General features: G+C 50.7%; 1 protein-coding gene across 1 annotated transcript in view; it reads right to left on the bottom strand.

Moving 5' to 3' along the window:
- PACSIN1 (protein kinase C and casein kinase substrate in neurons 1) overlaps nt 1–18,004 on the bottom strand; it is a 69,092-nt gene extending 51,088 nt beyond the window's left edge. The window contains exon 1 of the mRNA XM_016955274.3: nt 17,787–18,004. The gene's annotated coding sequence lies outside the window, so the exon portion shown is untranslated. The remainder of the gene's footprint in view (nt 1–17,786) is intronic.
- Nucleotides 18,005–19,530: the final 1,526 nt, after the last annotated feature.

Here is a 19,530-nt window from a genome sequence, read left to right as displayed (position 1 = left end):
CTCCTGGGTGCCACAGGAGCTCATACTAGGAGGACAAGTCCCCTCTCTCAGCTGGGGCAGCCCATAAAGTCCTTGAAGGGGCTGAGCGCAGTGGCTAACACCTGTAATCCCAACACTTTGGGAGGCCGAGGCAGGTGGATCACCTGAGGTTGGGAGTTCGAGACCAGCCTGACCAACATGGAGAAACCCTGTCTCTACTAAAAATACAAAATTAGCCAGGCATGGTGGCACATGCCTGTAATCAATCCCAGCTACTCGGGAGGTTGAGGCAGGAGAATCATGTGAACCCGGGAGGCGGAGGTTGCAGTGAGCCAAGATTGCACCATTGCACTCCAGCCTGGGCAACAAGAGTGAAGCTCTGTCTCAAAAAAAAAAAAAAAAAAAAAAAGTCCTTGAAGGAGAGAGACTGTGGCTAAGAGCCACAGAGCCAGGCGCCAGAAACCACGTAAAGGGAGCGGTGGAGTTTGGAGGTTTGGAGCTCATGTGCCCAGCTGGGGTGAGGACCCCTAGAGGAGCAGTAGGAACTGAACTGGGACCCAACTCTGGTGCCCACTGGCTACGTGGCCCTGCACAAGCCACTCCCCTCCTCTGTCCCACAGCATTACAGTAAGATGAAGGGACTGGGCAAGGTTGGTCCTACATCCCAAGGTCCTTTGTCCAGAGCTTCAGAGACTATTGGATGGGACCTTAGGTTGACTTCTAGAATTCAAAAAGTCTGGGCCGGGCGTGGTGGCTCACGCCTGTAATCCCAGCACTTTGGGAGACCAAGGTGGGCAGATCACTTGAGCCCAGGAGTTCAAGATCAGCCTGGATAACATGGCAAAACTCCGTATCTACTAAAAATACAAAACATTAGCCAGGCGTGGTTGCTCACGCCTGTAGTCCCAGCTACTTGGGAGGCTCAGGTGGGAGGATCACTTGAGCCCAGGAAGTCGAGGCTGCAGTGAGCCGTGATCGTGCCACTGCACTCCAGCCTGGGCACCAAGAGTGAGACCTTGTTTCAAAAAAAAAAAAAAAAAAAGTTAAACATGGAGTTGGCTGGGCGCGGTGGCTAACATCTGTAATCCCAGCACTTTGGGAAGCCAAAGTGGGCAGACCACCTGAGGTCAGGAGTTCAAGACCAGCCTGGCAAACATGGTGAAACCCCGTCTCTACTAAAAAAAATACAAAAATTAGCTGGGTGTGGTGGCAGGCGCCTGTAATCCCAGCTACTCAGGAGGCTGAGGTAGGGAGAATTTATTGAACCCGGGAGGTGGGGAAGGTTGCAGTGAGTCGATATCATGCCATTGCTTTCCAGCCTGGGCAACAGAGTGAGACTCTGTCTCAAAAAAAAAAACAAAAACAAAAACATAGAGTTACCATATGGCCCAGCAATTCTACTCCTAGGTATATATCCAAGAGAAATGAAAACATATGTTCACACAAAAACATGCATATAAATGTTCTTAGAAGTATTATTCATAAAAACCCAAAAAAGTGGAAACAACTCAAATGTCCATCAATGGATGAGTGGATAAACAAAATGTAGTATATTCATGCAATGGAATATGATTCAGCCATAAAAAGGAATGCAGTAGTTACTTGCTACAAAGGGGGATGAACCTTAAAAACATTATACTAAGTGAAAGAAGCCAAGGCTGGGCGCAGTGGCTCACACCTGTAATCCCAGCACTTTGGGAGGCCGAGGCAGGCAGATCAGCTGAGGTCAGGGGTTCAAGACTAGCCTGCCCAACATGGTGAAACCCCATCTCTACTAAAAAACACAAAATTAGCTGGGCATGGTGGCTGGCGCCTATAATCCCAGCTACTCAGGAGGCTGAGGCAGGAGAATCGCTTGAATCCAAGAGGCAGAGATTGCGGTGAGCCGAGGTCACGCCATTGCACTCCAGCCTGGGCAACAAGAGTGAAACTCCATCTCAAAACAAAAAACAAAAAACAAAAAAACAAAGAAGCCAGTCACAAAAGGCTTATATGATTCAATTTATTTGAATCTTCCAGATTAAGCAAATTTATAGAGACAGAAGGTTGTTTGGTGATTTCCAGAGCTGAGGGAGGGGGAATTGGGAAGTAGCTGTTAATGGATATGGAGTTTCTTTTTGGAGTTATGGAATATTCTGGAATTAGATAGCGGTTACCCAACTTTGTAAATATACTAAAAGCCACTGACATGTACATTTGAAAAGAGTAAATATTATGGTATATGAATCGTATTTCAATAAAAAATGTGTTTATATAAAAGATCCACAGCTCCTTGGAGAGCTGGCTGAGTCCAGCTCTGAGGAACGTAGAACATCTTCACACCAGAAAGCAAGGGTATTTTCTTTTTTCTTTTTTTTTTTAGATGGAGTCTTGCTCTGTCGCCCAGGCTGGAGTGCAGTGGCACGATCTCGGCTCACTGCAAGCTCCACCTCCCGGGTTCACGCCATTCTTTTGCCTCAGCCTCCCTGGTAGCTGGGACTACAGGTGCTCGCCACCACGCCTGGCTAATTTTTTTGTATTTTTAGTAGAGATGGGGTTTCATCGTTGTCTCAATCTCCTGACCTTGTGATCCTCCCACCTCGGCCTCCCAAAGTGCTGGGATTACAGGCGTGAGCCACCGCACCCGGCCAAGCAAGGGCATTTTCAAAAACCCGTGTGAACGTATGAAAAAGATGTCAGAAGCCAGGTGCAGTGGCTTGCACATGTAATCCCAGCACTTTGGGAAGCCAAGGAGGCTGGATCACTTGAGATCAGGAGTTTGAGACCAGCCTGGCTAACATTGTGAAATCCCATCTAAAGATACTAAAGAAACAAAAATTAGCCAGGCATGGTGATGCATGCCTGTAGTCCCAGCTACTCGGGGGGCTGAGGCAGAAGAATCACTTGAACCCAGGGAGGTGGAGGTTGCAGTGAGCCGTGATCACACCACTGCACTCCAGCCTGGGCAACAGAGTGAGACCTTGTCTAAAAAAAGAAGAGTCCACTTGAAGAAGTTCCCACTGGCCAAAGATGAGACAATTTGAGCATTACTGAGAATAATGACTGCAAGTGCTAAAACACATCAAATTTATAAAAATCCATAATGATAATGAAAACTAAATTCTAAAAAAAAAAAAAAGAAAAAAAGTCTGCTAGTAACCACATACCTGCAAGAATGTGGACCACTGGGATTCTGCACACACTGCTTTGTGCAGGTGTGATTTGGTACAAGCACTCTGGAGAACAGTTTCACATTATCTATAAGATTGAAGATCACATACCCTATGACCTAGTGATTCCATTCCTTTGCATAAACCCTGGAGAACTGCATGCATATGTTTACCTGGGGATATATAGAGAGCAGAAACTTTTTTTAAAGTACTTTTTATCGTATCCCTTCATGGAAGCCAGCAGAACTTTTCACAGTAGACATAAATCAGAAAAAAACCCTGATGTCTGTAAACAGACTGGACAAGTATATCATGGTTTATTTACATATTAGAAACTATTATATATGATGAAAAATGAGTCAGGTACAGTGGCTCATGCCTGTAATCCCAGCACTTTGGGAGGCCGAGGTGGGCAGATTGCTTGAGCCCGGGAGTTCAAGACCAGCCTGGGCAAAATAGGGAGCGCCTCATCTCTACAAAAAATTTAAAAATTAGCTGGGTGTGGTGGTGCACACCTGTGGTCCCAGCCACTCGAGAGGCTGAGGTGGGAGGATCATTTGAGCCTGGGAGGCAGAGGTTACACTGAGCCGTGATGGTACTACTGCACTCCAGCCTGGGTGACAGAGTGAGATCCTTTCTCAAAAAAAAAAAAAAAAAAGAAAGAAAGAAAGAAAAGAAAATGAAAGGACTGATGCTACAAATAACAACCTGGATCCTGGTAAAAAGAAAATGTTAATTTAAAAAGAGAACAAACTTTAGATGCCAGGAGTTGTGGCTCATGCCTGTAATCCCAGCACTTTGGGAGGCCGAGGTGGGTGGATCACCTGAGGTCAGGAGTTCGAGACCAGCCTGGCCAACATGGTGAAACCCCGTCTCCATTAAAAATACAAAAATTAGCTGGGTGTAGTGGCGTATGCCTGTGGTCCCAGCTACTATGGAGGCTGAGGCAGGAAAATCACTTGAGCCCAGGAGGCGGAGGTTGCAGTGAGCTGAGATTGCACCACTGCACTCCAGCCTGGGTGACAGAGCAAGACTCTGTCTCAAAAAGTAATAATAATAATAAAATTAAAAATAAAATAAAAAAGAACAGACTTTAATGAATACATAATTCATTACTTAAAATTCAAAAAAACCAAGTGTGGTGGCTCCTGCCTGTAATCCCAGCACTTTGAAAGGCTGAAGCATGAGGATCACTTGAGCCCAGGAGTTCAAGTCCAGCCCGGGCAACAGAGGGAATCCCCATCTCTCTAAAAAATAAAATAAAATAAAAATAAATTTAAAAGATAGCTGGGCATGGTGGTGCACTCCTGTGGTCCCAGCTTCTCAGAAGGCTGAGGTGGGAGGATTGCTTGAGCCCAGGAGATTGAGCCTAAATGGGCCAAGATCGTGCCATTGCACTCCAGCCTGAGCAAGACCCTGTCTCAAAAAAGAAAGAAAGAAAGAAAAATCAGAAAATTCAAAAAGAAACAGAACTCTTTGGTTTTGGATGCATACTTACATGGTAAAACCAAAAACAAAGCAGTGAATAACCCTAACTATTTAGAATGGTGGGTTCCAGTGGGGGAGGGAGGGGCTTGTGATGGGGAAAGGTCTGAGGGGGTCCTTTGGTGCTGTGGCAATGTTTTGATTTTTTTTACCTACATGATGGAGACATTGGCTTTATATTAAATTTGTTAAAATGTTGCTATGGTTTGAGTGTGTCCCCTCCAAAACACATGTTGAAATCTGATTCCCAATGTGGCTGTGTTGGGAGGTAGGGCCTAGTGAGAGGTGTTTGGATTACGGGGCACTGCCCTCATGACTAGGTTAATGCCACCTTGCTGGAGCGCTGTGGGAATGGATTAGTTCCCATGAGAGCAGGCTGTTATAAAGTGAGCCCAGCCTCTCGTCTGTGTCTCTTTTGCACTTGCCCACTTGTTGCTCTGGCACCTCCTCCTGCCGTATTAGAATGCAGCCAGGTGGTCCTCACCAGAAGACAAGCAGACCCGGCGCCATGCTGCTTGGACTTCTCAGCCTCCAGAATTGTGAGCCAAATAAGCTCCTTGTCCTTTTAATTTACCTGGGCTCAGGTATTCTGTTATACAACACAAAAAAGACTAAGACAAATGTACAACCTATTTTATATATGTTTATATTTTTAAAAAGGAAAAAATATTCACTGGTCACCATTGGAGGTTGCTACAGCACCAACTCATTTCTTTAAAAATGGATAAATAGGCTGAGTGTGGTGGCTCATGCCTGTAATCCCAGCACTTCGGGAGGCCGAGGCAGGAGGATCACAAGGTCAGGAGTTCGAGACCAGCCTGACCAACATAGTGAAACCCCATCTTTACTAAAAATACAAAAATTAGCCAGGTGTGGTGACGCATGCCTGCAATCCCAGCTACTCAGGAGCCTGAGGCAGGAGAATCACTTGAACCTAGGAGTCGGAGGTTGAAGTGAGCCGAGATCGTGCCACTGCACTCCAGCCTGGGTGACAGAGCGAGACTCCATCTCAAAAAAAAAAAAAAAAAAGAAGATAAATAGGCTCGGCGTGGTGGCTCATGCCTGTAATCCCAGCACTTTGGGAGGCCGAGGAGGGTGGATCACTAGGTCAAGAGTTCAAGACCACCCTGGCCAACATAATGAAACCCCATCTCTACTAAAAATACAAAAAATTAGCTGGGCACTGTGGGACGCGCCTGTAGTCCCAGCTACTCAGGAGACTGAGGCAGGAGAATCGCTGGAACCCGGGAGCCGGAGCTTGCAGTAAGCCGAGATCGCGCCACTGTGCTCCAGCCTGGGCGTCAGAGCGAGACTTTGTCTCAAAAAAAAAAAAAAAAAAAAGGATAAAGGGGCCGGGCATGGTGGCTCATGCCTGTAATCCCAGCACTTTGGGAGGCTGAGGCGGGAGGATTGCTTGAGCCCAGGAGTTGAAGACCAGCCCGGGCAACATGGGAAGACCCTGTCTCTACAAAAAAAAAAAAAAAAAAAAAGATGGCCAGGCTTGGTGGTACACAGCTGTAGTCCCAGCTACTGGGGAGGCTGAGTTGTGAGGATCGCTCAAGCCCAGGAGGTTGAGGCTGCAGTAAGCCAAGATCATGCCACTGCACTCCAGCCTGGGCAACAGAGTGAGACCCTGTCTCAAAAAGCAAACAAACAAACAAAGGATAAAGTGAAGGAATGGAGCCTTTATCCTCCAGTATGCACCATGTTTCAGAATAACAAAATAGGTGAAGAGGAATAGTTCTTTGTAGAAGTCTAGCTCATAAATGCAAACAAAATGATCAAATTAGAAAAAAAAATAACCATCTGGAGAAGAGAAAATATGATGGAAATTGGACTTGAGCTTGCAGTAAAGATGAGATGGCCAGAGCCCTCAGGGGCCCTCATCTTTCTGTGCCCCTGGTCCACCAGCTGTTGCAGGGAATGCCTGTTCCCTGCAGACCACAGCACCTCAGCAGGCCACACCCACAGTGAGATGGACATGATTTTCTTTCTTTCTTCTTTCTTTCTTGATTTCTTTCTTTCTCTTTCTTGATTTCTTTCTTTCTCTTTCTTTCTTTCTCTTTCTTTCTTTCTTCTTTTTCTTTTTTCTTTTTTTTTAAATAGAGACAGCATCTCCCTATGTTGCCCAGGTTGGTCTTGAACTCCTGGACTCAAGCGATCCTCCCGCTTTGGCCTCCCAAAGTCCTGGGATTACAGGCATGAGCAACCATGCCCGGCCTGGACATGCTTATTTGCATATGTTTTGCAAACAAAATTCACACAAAGATTCCTGAAGTTCTGCCAAGAGAGGCACAGTCCCTCAGTGCAGCCCCTGAAGGAAGCCCTCAGGGCTGAGGTTTGGAACAGAGTGCTGGCCTCCTCTGCCACAGCCCAAATGAGCAATGGTCAGAGAGGCCTGAGGGCCAGGGAACGAGGGGGTCCTAGGGAGAGAAGGGAAATCCCGAGCTGACACAGGCCTGGAGTGCCCACCCCCGAGCTACTGCCTCATAGATGCCCATTACCAAGGCAGTCCTGGGGGGTGCCCTCTCCACCCTTACATTCCTCAGGTGGCAATTTTGTGATTTGGTTGCTCCCTGCCAGGATTGTCTTGGCCCTGTTTGGCAGGAAAGTAGGAAGTCCCGTGTGATTTGCCACCCGCCCCCGGCCCTGTCCAGGGGCCCCCAAGCCGAGCCAAGCCAGCTTTGCAGCTTACCAGGCCAGCTGGTGCAAGGGGGAGGGGCCACCAACACCCAGGCCATGCTGGGGCTGGCAGAAAGGCCCACCCAGCTGTCAGGGCCAATGACAAGGGGCTGGCAAGGGGGCAGAGGCAGGGATCCTGGGCCCTGTAGTGTAGGGGAAGCCTCCTATCAGAGGTGCCCCATCTGGGGCAGGGCCAAGTGGGGCAGGTGAGATGGCGGCCAGTCATCCAACACCTGGGGAGCAGGCAGCAGTGGCAGCCCAGTGTCCGATGGAGCTGATGATAGAGGTGACACCAGATATCCTGCTGGTGGAGGGGGGAGGGAGTGTGGGGAGGGCTGGGGAAGGGGCTGCAGGAAGCAGGAGAGCCAAATTCAGCCCCATGCTTTCGAATCCCAGCTCTATCACACGCTTGGCGAGAGACATCGGCTGGGAGCTGCAAGTCCCTCTGTAGCCTCAGCTTACCCATCTGAAGATGGGGTGCTGTGAAGGTGAAGGGGAGCCTGGCACAGTGCTAGCACATAGTTCATGCTCAACAGACATCGTGTTGTCATTATGGAAGCTGGGACTCATGAGGGCTCAGTAGGGGTAACCACGGTGGTGGTGGCTAAATACTGGGCAGATCCACTGACTGGCAACTCCAGGGACAAGGACAAAGTGTGTGTCATTCACTGCTGAATGGCCTGGTGCCTAGTTCAGCACACAGCACACCACACGCAATACATATTCATTTAACATTCAAAAGGATGAATGCTTGAGAGTAAAACTACAAACCAGCAGCCACTAAGACGATTTGTCCGCTAATCAGAGGATCCTGAGTAAGAATTTGAGCTTAAATCTAACCCCTTCCTGGCTGTGCAACCTCAAGCAAGTCATTTCAGCCCTAAGAACCTCAGCTTCCTCCTCTAGGAAATGGGAATAATTATCATTAATAAATACCATCCCCACAGGCTTGTGGCAAGGCTCAAAGCAGAAATGGATATGGAAGTAGAGGGGGTACTGCCAGTGTCCTTCTATCAGGTGGGGTACCCATCTCTCAGCAGCTGTGGGTGCTGGCTGCTAACAGCTCACAGCTGCCCCCTTCCCCTGAGAGCTGCCCTTGGCTTACAGGAGCTGCCTCATCTGGAGATGCAGTGGGAGGCTAGGCCCTTCCCCGGGAGCAGCTTGCAGACAATGACCACCAGCTAAGGGGCTACAAAGGCCTGGCCCCTTGTCTGGAGGAAGGTAACCCTGGGAGACTGGCTGTTCATAATCTAGAGCTCTCCGTGGGATCTTAGCTGTAAGCAAATCTTTTCCCGCTCTAATATGAGCATGCCTGCAATAAATCATTTGCCCGGGAATCCTTGTCTCAGCTCTGCTTCTAGAAGACCAGACCTGAGACAGGAAGTATTTTGTAAACAATGACACACTAGGCACAAATATGTGTTTTTTTCATTTTTTTTTTTTAATTTTAGGAAACATTGAAAGTAGAGGAGCTAGCAATGTGAGAGGAGGAGGCGGTCAGCTCTGTGGGCAGAGGAGAGGGGTAGGGGAAGCCCAGTCATGCTGCTCTGCCCCCACCCAAACCCTGCCTTCATGGAATGCTTGGGCAGGTAAGGGGGACAGACAAGAAACCAACAAGAGCATAATGTCAGGGATAAGTGCTATGAAGATGATAAAGTAGAATCAGGAGATGGGGGACAACGAGGGCTGTTTTTGATGAGGTGGTCTGGGAGGCCTCTCTGAGGGGGTGATGTGGGTGGAGATGTGAACATCATGAGCCATGTAGGCCTTTGGGGAAGAGAATTCCAGGCATAGGGAATAGGAGTGCAAAGGCCCTGGGGCAGGGTGTTTGATGGGTCCAAGAAATGACCTGGGGATCAGTGAGGCTAGGATGTATGAGAGAAGGTCTGAGGTATTGGGCAGCCGGATCACATGGGGCCTTGCAGGCAATTATAGGGCTTTTTTTTTTTTTTTTTCTGAGACAGAGTCTTGCTCTGTAACCCAGGCTGGATGCAGTGGTATGATCTCAGCTCACTGCAACCTCTGCCTCCCAGGTTTGAGGGATTCTCCTGCCTCAGGCTCCTGAGTAGCTGGGACTACAGGTGTGTGCCATCACACCTGGCTAATTTTTGTAATTTTAGTACAGATGGGGTTTCACCATGTTGGCCAGGCTGGTCTGAAACCCCTGACCTCAGGTGATCCACCTGCCTCGGCCTCCCAAAGTGCTGGGATTACAGGTGTGAGCCACTGCATCTAGCCTGTTATAGGATTCTGGGCTTTATTCCGAATGGGAGGGGAGTCATTGAAGAGCTTTAGCAGAGGAAGGATGTGATCTGATTTAAGTTTTAAAAGACCTTTGGCTGGTGAGGCAAGGACGGGGCAGGAAGACCAGGTAGAGGCTGCTGCAAAGATCTAGGAGAGGATAGTGGAGGCTCAGAAGGGAAGGCAGCAATGGAGGTGACAAGAAGTAGGTGGATTCTGGGTGTTTTGAATGTAGAATTGAAGGACTTGTTGATGACTAAATGAGGTGTCAGGGACAGACAAATGCAACTCCCAATTTACAGAGAGGACAGAAGAACATACTAAATAACACCACAGGGATGCAATCAACAAAATCCAGTCTGCAGGAAACACAGCAGGACAAACCACCTGCTTCCTCCCATAGATAAACTGCAAAAGAATAAGAAAAGATGGAGAGAAGAACTGTGGATTGAAAGAGACTAAGACATATCAACCAATCATAACGTGTGAACCTTACCTGGAACTTGATTTAAACAATTTAAAAAACAAAAAGACATGTCTGAGACAACAGGGAATGTGAATACTAAGTGAATATTTGACTATATAAAGGAATTAATACTTCTTAGGTATAATAATGGTATTGTGATTATGTTAGAAAAAGTCCTTATCTTTTAGAGAAATATCTTGATTGAGATGAGATTGGACATGTGTTGGTATCTGTTGATGCTAAGCCATGAGTATATGACTGTTATATAACATTTTCTCTACTTCTGTAAATGCTTATAATATTTCACAATAAAAAGTTTGCAAATAAAAGACAGAAGAGGAAACAGAATCCAAGGGAGGGGGTTGAGTGGCCCTAGGCCCCTCAGTGAGTCAGTGTCAGGGCCAGGACCTCAGCCTGGACCCCCAACCCCCAGCCCTCCAGCCCTGCCTCGGCTGCCCCTCTTGTCCTCAGTGGCTGGTCAAGGCTAGACCCCGGGAACCCAGTGATGAAATGTGTGACCTCAGGGAAGGCCCAGATTAGGCAGAGTGGGGCTAAGGGATGCAGGGTCTTTGCCAGGCCCTGCAAGGAGAAGCAGCCCTGGGCCACCTGTCCCACAAGGTCCAATGAGGCTGATCATTTAAAATGCCCTGCAGCAGCAATCCAAGCTGGCTGCCCCACCAGCCTCACGACCCATGTCCTCTCTCGTGTTCCTATGCTGATTTCCTCCCCAGCCCCTGAGACCACCACTCACATTCCAGCCTTTGCATCTTTGTCCCTGCTGTCACTCTGCCTGGAATGTACCCCCCCGCCCCCTGCCCCGTCTCTGGATCTGACCAGCCTTTCCTTCCAGGTCTGCCTTCTGCAGAAGACAACCCTCCTTCGGTCTTCCAGAACACACCTGCCTCCAGTCTCTGAGACAAGAGATTATCCCCATTCCTCGACGACAGGTGCTGAGGCAGAGAGGCTCACAAGCACAGCTTCTGGAGCCAGACTGCATGGCTGTGAATCTGGCTCAGCCACTTACTGTGTGACCTCAGGCAAGTCACTTAACTTCAGTTGCCCCATCTGTAAAATGGGGATAACCTCATGAGCTTACTAAGAGGACTAAATGAGTTATAAATATGGATAAACAAAAGAGCGCCTGGTACATGTCAGGGATCCCCGGCCCCTCCTTTGTGCCCCTACAAGACTCCCCAGTGCTACGCAACCACCACTTTGCCAGATACCCCACTTCTGCCATACTCCTTTTACAGCCCTCCTGATACCCAGATGTTACCTTACCTTACCCCCTTTCCCATCCCGCCAGGTTTCAGGCACCACAGGCCTGGGAGGAGGGAGAGGGGAAATAAGCCCATGAGGGGACCAGTTAGGAACCAACCACAGATAAAAACTCTCCAAACACACGTGGCAGCATGTGACTCAAATGCCATCAGATTAAGGGGAATGGAGTTTACGTGCTCATTTTTTTAGGTTTCTAAGAAAAAAATTCCCAGTATCATCAAGTGCAGTTTTAATTGTTTTCTTCATGAGTAATGATATTTGTTTATAAAATGCAAACAGCACAGAATGGCTGAAATAAAGAGGACGCATTCTCCCTCCAGATCCCTGCGATAGGCCTCAGCCCAGAGGTAAGCTCTAATCACAATCAGGTATGCAGCCTTCTACACATTGTTATGTAAATATGAACAGAGAAGAACATATGTACATGTACTTTAAAAATTGTATCATACTACACACATTGTTCTTTTTTTTTTTTTTTTTTTTTTTGAGACAGAGTCTGGCTCTGTCTCCCAGGCTGGAGTGCAGTGGCCCAATCTCGGCTCACTTCAACCTCCGCCTCCTGGGCTCAAGCGATTCTCCTGCCTCAGCCTCCTGAGTAGCTGGGACTACAGGCGTCCGTCACCACGCCCAGGTAATTTTTGTATTTTTAGTAGAGACAGAGGTTTCACCATATTGGCCAGGTTGGTCTCGAACTCCTGACCTTGACTACACACATTGTTCTACAAAGCCACTTGCTTTAACTTATCAGTACGTGATGACCATCTTTCCACACTGGTAATAAGCTCCGCCCCATCTTGTCTCAGCGTCCCCAAGCACCTAAAGTGGTGCCTGGCAGGCAGCGACATTCAGAGATCCATTGATTAAATCCCAGAACGAACAACTGCCTGAAATCACAGCGTACAAAGAGGTCTTGACTTTGTCACTGGTCCTCCTGACAGACATCTAGCTTTGCTACACTGACTGTCTCTGCCCAGCTAATCTTTGCACCCTGCTCAGAGTGTACCTGTGGAATAAGTCCCAAAAAGTGGAATTGCCAAGTCAAAACTGTGGCCACTGTTGCCAAAAACACAGTGCTAACGTATGCTCCCCGACTGACGTGAGAGTTCTAGTTTCCCACGCCCTCCGCCAAATGAGAGCTTTCTTAGGAGGAGGACTTTTATTTCTTAAATGGATTAACCCTATTTAGTGATTCCACCCTTGATCACCACATCTCCCTTTGTCCCACCTGCATAAATGAGAAAACTATTGTTTTATTATTTCTCAGCAGCACTAAGGAGCCAAAATCCACAAATAAGGGACTACTCTCTAGCCAGTATAGAAAGTTAACAGATGGGAAATTTGGAACATCTCACCTGTTTCTAAAAATGGATGTGTTAATGTTTTAAAACTGTCAACTTCAAACAAGTATCTATTGATTCTTCCCCCACACTCAAGAACAGAAAATTCTCACCCTCTCTCTCCACTCCTCCCTATCCCAGCCTACAGTGGCCACATTTAGTCAATAAAAATTCAGGGCCAGGCGCGGTGGCTCATGCCTGTAATCCCAGCACTTTGGGAGGCTGAGGCGGGCAGATCACTTGAGGTCAGGAGTTTGAGACCAGCCTGGCCAACATGGCGAAACCCCATCTCTACTAAAAATACAGAAAAATTAGCTGGGTGTGGTGGCCGGCACCTGTAATCTCAGCTACTCAGGAGGCTGAGGCAGGAGAATCACTTGAACCTGGGAGGCGGAGGTTGCAGTGAGCCTAGATTGCAGCCTTGCACTCAAGCCTGGGCGACAAGAGCAAAACTCCATCTCAAAAATAAATAAATAAAATAAAATAAAAATTCAGGACACCTAGTTAAATCTGAATTTCAGATAAATGACAAATACAGTTTTTTATTAAAAATATGTCCTATGCAATGTTTGGGACATACTTAGACTAAAAAACAACAAAAACACATTTGTTGTTTTTCTGAAATTTAAAATTACCTGAGTATCCTGCATTTTATATAGAAAGACTACCCTAGCCCCTACCCAGCATTTTAATATCAAGTTATTTTTAGCCTGGGCAACACAGTAAGACCCCATCTCTACAATAAAATTGAAAAATTAGCCAGGCATGGTAGCACTCAGCTACTCAGGAGGCTGAAGTGGGAGGATCCCTTGGGCCCGGGAGGTCGAGGCTGCAGTGAGCTATGATGGTGTCACTCACTCCAGCCTGGGTGACAGAGCAAGACCCTGCCTCTAAAAAGAAAATAATTATAACAATATCGAGTGATTTTAAAATAATAGCCAAGGTAGGCCGGGTGCGGTGGCTCACACCTGTAATCCCAGCACTTTGGGAGGCCGAGGGGGGTGGATCCCAAGGTCAGGAGTTCAAGACCAGCCTGGCCAAGATAGTGAAACCCTGTCTTTACTAAAAATACAAAAATTAGCCAGGCGTGGTGGTGGGTGCCTGTAATCCCAGCTACTCAGGAGGCTGAGGCAGAGAATTGCTTGAACCCGGAGGTGGAGGTTGCAATGAGCCAAGATCGCGCCACTGCACTCCAGCCTGGGTAACAGAGTGAGACTCCGTCTCAAAAATAATAATAATAATAATAATAATAATAGCCAAGGCCTCCCCTGCCCTCCCAGTTTTCAGGTATCCTGCAGCCCCTCACACCCAAGGTTGAGGTCTTCAGAGACAGCACCCAGGGGAGGGTGGAGGGGAGCCCCCGACCCCAGTCTCCAGCCCCGCCCTCCCCTCCAGGCCACCCTGCCCCTGGCTGGAAACCAGCCACAAAGTGTCCACAGCAGGTGGGTCTGAAGTGGCTAATAGGTTTTCTTCATTTGGCTTTCCAGTACATTCTAAATTGCTCCCCACAGACACGCTCCTTTTCTGGAAACGGCACCAGCAACTTCCCTGGCATTAGAGGTCCTGTCTCCCCAGAGCCAGCTGAGGCCAGGCTCCGGTTGATCTTGTCCCTTCAGCCCACCTCTGGGTTCCTCCCAACCCATCTTTCCTGGTGGTGAACACTACCTGTTGCCCCAGGGGGTGGGTGCTGTCAGCAGGCGACCTCAGTGGGCAGATGCTTCAGGGACTGCTGCTACCACAGAGCCACCTGCAGGAAGGCACACCCAAACCCTGTGCCTGATGGGCGCAGGATGCTGGGGTCTAGGGCCTGACTCTCACAGGCAAATGGACATGACCTGAAAGGCCACTCTAGCCCCAGGGCACCCTGTTGCCTGTTGGGCTGCATCAGAGTCCACTTCCCCTTCATCCAATCCCACTTCCTTCCCTGCTTTCCACAGTGAAGCTCCGGGACCCCTCCTCTACCTGCCTGCCAATCCTCACGGCTACTTCCTGGGACCCTGACCTGCCCGCCAAGTCCCCAGCCCAGACCTCCCCTCCGGTCCGTCCTGACCCTGGCTGGAAATCAGCTACGAAGTGCCCATGGTGGGTGGGTCTGATGTGGCTAATGGGCTTCCTCCATTCGGCTTTCTAGTATATTCTAAATTGCCCACAGCAAACCTATATTACTTTGGTAATAAGAAAAAATAATAAAAGCTATTTTTCTTTAAGAAAAATGTAAAACCAAACCAAGCAGCATCCTTCTTATCTGGTATACCCACTCGTCCCCCAACCCCTCCACCTGGTTCCCCAGGGAGGGCCCCCCAAATCAGTGAATGCCCCCACCCCTAATGTCCTCTCCTGTCCCTTCTGTCCTTCCAGACCTGTAGCCAGTTTCACTTCTCCAGGGAAGGCTTTCTACCACCAACTCATTCTTGCTGTGGGGATACGTGCAAACTTCTGAATGGGTCCCTCATCTCCTAATGGGAGACGAATGCAAAATATGTCCTGATATTGGTGAGGAGAGAAAGTAGATGATGGGACCAACAGTCACTCACTCACTCCACAAGCCAGAGCTGGGTCTACTCTGTGCCAGGCCATGGGGCCACCGGAAACAGCACACAGACTCTGCCCCTACAGACCCCACAGCCCAGCAGGGAGAGGACACTGCATGATGGGAGGGTTCCCAGGGGAGGCAGCCAGGCTGTGGGGAGGGGATCATGGGTGGGGCTCCCAGCCCAAGCTGGGGAAGCTTCTGGAGGAAAAAGGAGTCTCAGTGGACTCCCGAGGGTGAGAGATTTGGGTGGGAAGGAAGAGGGAGAGGAGGAGACAGGAACAGCCTGTGCAAAGGCCTGCAGGTGACAGAAGCCCCACTTGGTTGAGGAACTGAAAGCAGCTCAGGGCAGCCAGGGGGCAGAGGGAGGGCAAGAAGGGAGAGTCAGCCTGGGTGTGGGAATGGTGGCAGAGCCACGTTAGGGAGACTGCATGGCTGTCAAATAGCAACGCGGGCCATTGTGGAATGAATGAATGATTGAATGACTGAATGTCAACTCTGGAAAATAGCTGGCAACCTGAGGGAGGGGGGTTGAGTCCCTTCTTGGGCTTTCCCTCTATTCCCCAGGACCAAAGAGCCACCCAAACCAGACAGTTCTCTTTACGCCCCTCCTAAGCCTGGAAATCTTGATGTCCTTCATAGACACAGGCCTGTGGCTAAGCCAGAACCCTTGTTGGCAGCCTCTTCCTCTGAAGTGGGTTTGCTCCTCCACACACTAGGGTCATGAGACCCCTGAGAGCTTGCTATGAAGACCTTAGAGGCTGAGGAAGGCCTGGCTTGGGCCTTCCCAGCTTCCCTGATGTTGACCTGGATTTTCCCAAGGGCTGGGACAGAGGCAGAGACTCTGGTCTAAAGTTGGCACCCCGGGAAGAAAGTGCCAACCCAGCGGCCTGAGGAGAGCCAGACCTTCACATCAGGCCTTCCCTCAAGCCAGGACCAGGCCTGGACACTCAAACCAGGGGCCCATAAGACCCTCTGGAGCCAGCAGGTTGCAACACTATCTCCAAAAGGCATAGCTGCCCATCAACTCCAGGCTTAGGAAGGGCCTAGCTGGGCATGGTGGCTCAGGCCTGTAATCCTAGCACTTTGAGAGGCCAAGGTGGGCAGATCACCTGAGGTCGGGAGTTCGAGACCAGCCTGACCAACATGGAGAAACCCCGTCTCTACTAAAAATATAAAATTAGCCGGGTGTGGTGGTGCATGCCTGTAATTCCAGCTACTCAGGAGGCTGAGGCAGGAGAATCGCTTGAACCCGGGAGGCAGAGGTTGCGGTGAGCTGAGATCGTGCCATTGCACTCCAGCCTGGGCAACAAGAGCGAAACTCTCTCTCAAAAAAAAAAAAAAAAAAAAAAAAGGAAGGGCCTACTAAAGAGAACCACCTGGTTTGAGTGGAGTGGCTCTTTGGTCCTGGGGAATAGAGAGAAAGCCCAAGAAGGGGCTCGACCCCCTCCCTTAGGTTGCCAGCTATTTCCCAGAGTTTACATTCACTCATTCAATAAGTCATTCATTCCACAAGATATTTACTTGGTGCCAAACCCTGCTTTGGTGCAGGGGCAATGACAGAGATGAATCAGATTCCCAGCCTGAAGGTACTTCTGGTCTAGAAGGAGATGAACAAGACAAATAACCCAGCCACAAGGCAGTCCAAGAACATAGGGCAGGGGGCAAGGATCTCACCTGGGGCATCAGGGAAGCTGCTGGAGGGTGATGATTTGGACTTGTGATAGAAAGGCCAGGATGGAGGATGGAAGCAAAATCACTGACAGACAGTCCTGTTTGCACCCCAGCTGTGCCAGGGGCTGGGGCAATGTGGGTTATTTATGGTTGTGCCTAGAAATAAGCGGCCATATGTGTCACTGCCTATGTGGTGCAGAGCTGGGCTGTTGTGGGTAGGGGCAGCTGGGGCTTGAAGCTGGGTCTGGCCAAGCTCCCGGGTTTGCCACCATGTCTCCTACACCCTGATGACCCTTTAACCTTTTCATAGCCTCTTGTAAGGTGAAAATAAGGGGCAGAGACAGCTCCAACAGGCAGCAAGTGGCCTGGGGCTTGCAGGGGAGGGCAGTGCCCAGCAGCCCATGGCTTCTGTATCTGCGGGTCTTTTAGCATTATCGCCTCCTTCTTGCCTCCTCCCCCCTCCCCGCTCCCATCCCAGCTGTGGGGGAAGGGGTAGGGGACAGAAGGAAATACCTTTAACCATAAGCCAGACAGGCATCAGCTGCTGTGTTTCTCCCCAGCCCACTCTGATCCATAAATAGCCTATGCACCAAGCTGGCACCAGCCCACCCACCCCTTCTGGTAGCAGTCCAGAGACCCGGACCGCCCGGGCCCAGGCCCCAGCTTCCCAAGGAACCTATTTCCGGCGCTTTTCCTGGGGTAAGGGCCTCCGATGCCGGCTCGCTCCCCCAAGGGACCCAGCGCAGTGGCATCCTGGCACTGCCTGGGTGATGCCCGCGAACTCCGTCCCCTGAAGGCATCCCCGAACGCGCACCCGCTTCTCTCCAGGCAACTGCCCAACCCTGCCCGGGCTCTGGCCCAGGGAGTTGTCAGTCCCGGCGCCCACTTCCAACACGCACTCCCTAACTGGACACCCGCACACACAACCCCCCCGCCCTCTATTCAAGGGCCAGACCTCCTACCTGGGGGCAGGAGCTCCGGGCACCATCGGCGGCGCCTCGGGGCGAAGCGGGACGTCTGGGGCCCGGCCTCAAGCCCGGCCGACTTCCCGGGGGAGGAGGGGGCTGGCGCTGCCGCCGCCACCGCGTCGCTCTGGGATCTCGCCGGGGCTGCGGGAAGGAGGAAGGTCAGAGCCGAGGCGGAGAGGGGGGAAGGATGAGGAGGAGGCGTGCACCGAGCAGAGCAGATTAGAGAGGCATTTTTAGCGAGCCAATGGTAGCGCGGGCAGGGCGGCGCGGTGGCTGCGCAGGTGGACGCGCCGCGGCTGCCGGGGAGACAGCAACCAGTTTGGCAGGCGCCGGGGGTGGCGGGTGGCGGGTGGCGGGTGGCGGGTGGCGGGTGGGGTCCGGCTCCCCGCTGCTTCAGCCGACCCCTGCCCCAGCAGTCTTGCCTGGCTACCTCTTCTGGGGGCTGCCCGCGGCCCCGTGCGTGCCGGGAGCCCTCCGGTGCGCCCTCCTCCCCAGCCCTCCCAGCTGGCGCGCTCGGAGCCCGGGATGTTGCTCCCTGCCTCTCTCCCCATCTCCCCATCGCCTTGGCCTTTCCTCCTCTCCCGAGCCTCGGCGTCCCTTGGTGCGTGCGGGTGCCTGTGTGGTGGGTGTGTTGACGTGCGTGTGAGCTGACTTGGGAGCGACACCCCCGGCACCACCACCCCACTGATGCCCACCCCTGCCCGCAGCTTCTGCCCTGTGACCCCATGGGGCGGGATCGCTAACCCTCATGTCCTAGTTCCAGCAGGACCGGCTGTCGCCAAAGCAAACTCCAGGCCATGTCGTTGGAGCTCTCTAGGGGGCTTGGGGCCTAATAGGGGACCCTCAACGGCCTTCACTCTTCCGAACTTGAGCCCTGAATGCTGCCTGGAGCCTGGACGCTGCAGGGAGGAGCGGGGCACATACCTATTGAAGGCCTGTTCTGTATCAGGCACTGATGAGGGGCTGGGCTGCAGCAGAGGACAGAACAGACCAAAACTCTGCCATCTCATAGTTCACATGTGTGAGGGAAGATAGATACTCAATATCAGCAGCTAAGAGTGTTTTGTTTGGTTTTTGTTGTTGTTGTTTTGTTTTGTTTTGTTTTGAGACGGAGTTTCGCTCTTGTTGCCCAGGCTGGAGTGCAATGGCACGATCTCGGCTCACCACAACCTCCGCCTCCCGGGTTCAAGCGATTCTCCTGCCTCAGCCTCCCGAGTAGCTGGGATTACAGGCGCGAGTCACCACACCCAACTAATTTTGTATTTTTAGTAGAGATGGGGTTTCTCCATGTTGGTCAGGCCGGTCTCGAACTCCCGCCCTCAGGTGATCTGCCCGCCTTGGCCTCCCAAAGTGCTGAGATTACAGGCGTGAACCACTGCGCCGGGCCAAGAGTGTATTTTAAAGTGGTATGCACAGAGTAGAAAAATAAAGCGGGAGCCAAGAGCGGTGTCTCACGCCTGTAATCCCAGCACTTTGGGAGGCCGAGGCGGGCGGAACACGAGGTCAGGAGATCGAGACCATCCTGGCTAAAACGGTGGAACCCCGTCTCTACTAAAACAAAAAATTAGCCGGGCGTGGTCGCGGGCCCCTGTAGTCCCAGCTACTCTGGAGGCTGAGGCAGGAGAATGGCGTGAACCCGGTAGGCGGAGCTTGCAGTGAGCCCAGATCGCGCCACTGCGCTCCAGCCTGAGCGACAGAGCGAAACTCCATCTCAAAAAAAAAAAGGAAAGAAAAGAAA

This window comes from Pan troglodytes, chromosome 5 (assembly GCF_028858775.2).
Source record: "Pan troglodytes isolate AG18354 chromosome 5, NHGRI_mPanTro3-v2.0_pri, whole genome shotgun sequence".
NCBI classification, from domain to species: Eukaryota; Metazoa; Chordata; class Mammalia; order Primates; family Hominidae; genus Pan; species Pan troglodytes.
Note: the sequence above shows the minus strand (reverse complement) of the source record. Positions and strands in the feature narration are given on the sequence as shown.